Genomic DNA, 4537 nt, shown 5'->3' on the forward strand with positions numbered 1-4537 from the left:
TGAACTGGGAAAAGATCTTCACTAGCCATACAAGGGACAAGGGTCTCATATCTCTAATATACCTGGAACTGAACTTTGAACAACAAGTGCATTAATAATTGCTCACTGAATAAATTAAATTTTTCTACTGCCTTTCAAATTGAACTGATGCTACTTTCTACTTTAGAAATTTTTGAATTTAACAAGATTTTTTAAATGGCTAAATCTAGAGTCATTAAAAAGCTCTTGCTGAGAGCGTTCCTGGAAGATGGCGGAGGAGAAGCTGGAGGCTAAACAAGCTCTCTCATAGAAAGCAGTTTTAGAGTTCCAGTGAACAGTCCTAAGGCAGAGAATCACATCAAATGTGCCTTCACAGGACAGAGAGTTAGGCCAGACAGAGAAAATACAGGCAAGGAGACAGCCCTGAGCACTTGCCAGCAGCCGCCACGGTGGCAGTGGTGACGGCAGCGACTGCAGCCGCCATATCTGAATCACAGTGTCCGGGACAAAGGAGCCAGACGCAGCCGGCAAGCAGATTCTACTCAATGCCAGCAAATACCGACAAGGAGCAGACATCTTCATCCTGCAGTTCCCAGACCAGAGACGACCCAGGAACCAAGACTCAGCGTGAGTAGAAGCCTGATGTCGTCACTCCTTCGCAGGGAGCAGAGGAGCAAAGGCCAAGCCCCCCCCCCCCCCCCCCCCCCCCCCCCCGCCACCCGCCCCCCAGTACCAGAGATCTCCATCTTGGATACCGACAAAGCTCAGCTGAGCTGCTAGCTCCAACTCAGGCCTTGGAATAAATCTAGAGTCATCTAGCAGGTCACAAGAGAATAGCCTGACCTGCCAGACTCAGCTCCACCCAGGGAAAAGTCACCCATATCTAGCGCCAGCCCCAGGAGTGGCTTTCTTCACCTGGTAATCAGAGCCAGAGGCTGCCCCTCCCTCTAGCAGCCTCCACAATCAATTGAAAGTCAGTAAACAGAAACCCTGAGAGTGGCTCTAGGCTGGGCTCTGTGAGTTTCTCACAAACCAGCCCCCAGGAAAAGCTACTGTTTGCTGAAAGGCATCAACTCTACCCAGAACCTAGCCTCATCACAGCATCTCCAAATCGAGGAAAAAGCCATCTCCATCTTTTGTGATACTCAAAGCAGATCTCCCTCCCATTGAACTAACCTGGGAGGAGGATCGCAGAGCATTTTTCTGCCTGTCCAAAGAAACTGACTTAAGTAACCAACTAAGCCACAGGAACACAAGCAGACCAGAGACTCCAACAAGAGGCTGGTTACGGACACAAGGAAGACAGAGGATTTTTCCCACTCCTCCCCCCAAAAAATTAAAGAACTTTTTTTGTTGTTGTACATTTTATTAAAAAATTTTTTTCTAAAAATTTTTCTTTTCTAATCTTTAATTTTTACCTTTTTTTGAAAAAAAATTGTTTTATAGTAATTTTATTTTCCTCTTAAAATTTTATTTTAGGGGTATAAGTGTGTGTGCGTTTTTCTTTCTTTCTTTCTTTTGTTTTTTTGTTTTGTTTTGTTTTTTGTTTAGCTATACTGAACTTCTGATCTTTTTTCTTTCTTTCTTATCCTTTTCACATGTTCTTTTCTTTCGTTCTTCTTTACATGACTCAATTGCTGTTCTGCACATCCTCAGATAAACCCCTAGTCGATTATTAGACCTTATCCCCCATTGTGTACACACTTAATCCACAAATTTATTACTCAATTCAAACCTTCTTAGACTTAAATTCCTTAATAGCAGTACTACCTCTTTATGCCTATATAATATTTTAAGTATTTTATTTTTAAGTTTTTCACATCTCCTTTATATCCCTCTCCTTCTCTCATTATATTCATGTTCTTCTCTGAATAGTTTGTTTTCGTTTCTGTATAATATTTTTAATTTTTACCTTTCTATTTTTTCTGGCCTCTTTTTGTTCCCTTTCTCTTTCTTCTTTTTTTTCTCTCTTTCTACTTTCATCCTATCCACCCTGTTTCCTGCTTTGAGATTAGGACTTAGTTAACACTCCTTGTGCCTTCCCACATCACTCTATTCCTATTTTTTACCAACATCTCTTCCTAAACCTAATAATTTCTGGTTTACCAAATTCTTCTTTGCCATTTGTAGCCCATTAATATATATTTGTTTGATTCTGAATAGATGTATCTGTTGAGCTAGATTGTATATGCAGACTATTGACTGTGCAAATTCAGGCTTTGGTTGATGCTTGCCTTAAGATAGTGTTCTAGCACAAAACTGGTGTTAATTTCCAGCAGAGTAAGCCAGAAAAACACAAGAAAAATGGTAAGTCCGGGTATCTCCACTCCCACTCATGATAATCAGGGGACAGAAGAGATAATGAATAATCCAGAGGAGAGTTCCCAAATAGCTCTACAAACAGTGATGGCAAACATGATAAATGAAAAGAGTGAAAACATACAAAGGACTCTGTATGAGCATGATAGGGAGAGAGAGGAGGCAATCCAAAAATTTATACAGGAATATCATAAGCTTGAGGAAGATACTCAAAAACTGATACAGGATTTGCATGAGCAGCTTGAGAATACTCAAAGAGAAAGGCAGGAATGACATGAGCAGGCTGAGAACACTCAAAGAGAACTACAAGAATCGCATGAACAGGAGGAAGCTAATCAAAGAGTAATACAGGAATTGAGAGAGCAAGAAGAGAATACACAAGATCACTAAAGGCATTCATGGAATCCATTAACAAAGAGCTGAAGGAAGTCAGGGAGACCACAAAGGGAATGCTGAATGGAAACCAACAGAAGTAATGGGAGTCCGAGGAAACCATAACCAATCAACTAAGTGATTTGAGAATAAACACTGAACACCAATTTAAGGAAGTAAAGAAGTTCATACAAGATCTAAAACAAAGCTTCAATAAAGAATTTGAAGCCATCAAAACTGACCAACTAGAAGGAAAAGAAATAAAAACAAAGTAGAAAGTCTCGAGAGCAGGTTGGACCATGCAGAAGATTGAATCTTGGGGAATGAAGACAGCCTAGACATTATAGTGGAAGAACATACAACCATCCAAGACAAATCCAAGAAATATGAGAGATCTATCCAACACTTGGAGGACACCATCAGAAAACTAATCTGAGGTTAATGGGTGTAGAAGAGCACCTAGAGACAGAAGTTAATGGTCTAGGAAATTTGTTTAACAGGATCCTAGCAGAGAACTTTCCAAACATGCAAAAAGATAGGCCTATTCAGATTCAAGAAGCTTTTAGAACTCCAAATAGACCAGGCCAGAATAGGACATCCCACTGTCACATTATAATCCACACAGGATCAATTCAGAGCAAGGAAAAGATCCTTAAAGCTGTCAAAGAGAAAAGATTAATCATCTATAAAGGGAAACCAGTTTGAATCACCTCAGATTTCTCAGAAGAGACAATCAAAGCAAGAAGAGCCTGGAATGCCCTAAAGACAAACAACTATCAACCAAGAATACTGTACCCAGCTAAACTCTCCTTCATAACTGAAGGCCAAATAAAAACCTTCCATAGCAAAGAAAAATTGAAACAATACATCTCCACCAAACCAGCGCTACAAAAGATTCTTAAAGATGGTATATACACACAATAGAATTCTGTGCCTCCATCAGAAAGAATGACATTGCCCCATTTGTTAGGAAATTGAAAGACTTGGAAAAAATGATATTAAGTGAAGTAAGCCAAGCCCAAAGAAACATAGATCCCATGATTTCCCTTATTTGCAATATCTAGTATATGTATGAGTCAAGCAGAAAAGGTCAGATAAGCTGATGTTAGGAAAATGAACCCTAAGATACGTATTTTAAATGTTTTTTTTCTTTCATGCATTTGTATCTAACACAATTATAAGATTATTTCTTTGTTGCTTTGTATGTCCCTCCCCCAGATTATAACCCCTGCTTTCACTGTATTTGATGTCAGTATAATTTGTGGAGGGGTAGGGGAAAAACAAGTGGTTTAAATAAGGATACAGTTGGACCTGTTGCAACAATGAGAAGTACAAGTTGTCATGTCGAAAATGACCTTTACAACTTGGGGGGGGGGGTGGAGGATTTGGTGGGGGAGGAGGGAAGATGGGAAGGGGAAACAAAGAGGAGGCTACAATGCTCGATACTCACTATCTTGCCCATGTAATTGTAAGCCCTCTGTACAGTCTTTTCACAATAAAAAATAAAAATAAAATAAAATAAAAATAAAAAGCTCTTGCCTTTCACACTATTTAAAATACAGCAGAAGAAAAGAATTTTTTTCTCTTCAACTTTTAGGGAATCATTTTTACCATCTACCCAAATCTTTCAATATCTCTTTTCTAGTTCCTTTGATATACTTACATCAATTTGATTTACATTTAGCTATAAAAAGAACTCTATGGAGTTGTCAACCATTCACCATGATCAACCTATGAAGCCACTGGATCAAACTGTCTTCTATGAATTCGTCATGCACCACAAAGGAGCCAAGCATCTGAGGCCACTTTCCCACAACCTCGCCTGGTACCAGTACCACTCTCTGGATGTCATCAGATTCCTACTGAC

Source organism: Dipodomys merriami, unplaced genomic scaffold (assembly GCF_024711535.1).
Source record: "Dipodomys merriami isolate MVZ:Mamm:240054 unplaced genomic scaffold, mDipMer1.0.p SCAF_9, whole genome shotgun sequence".
NCBI lineage: Eukaryota > Metazoa > Chordata > Mammalia > Rodentia > Heteromyidae > Dipodomys > Dipodomys merriami.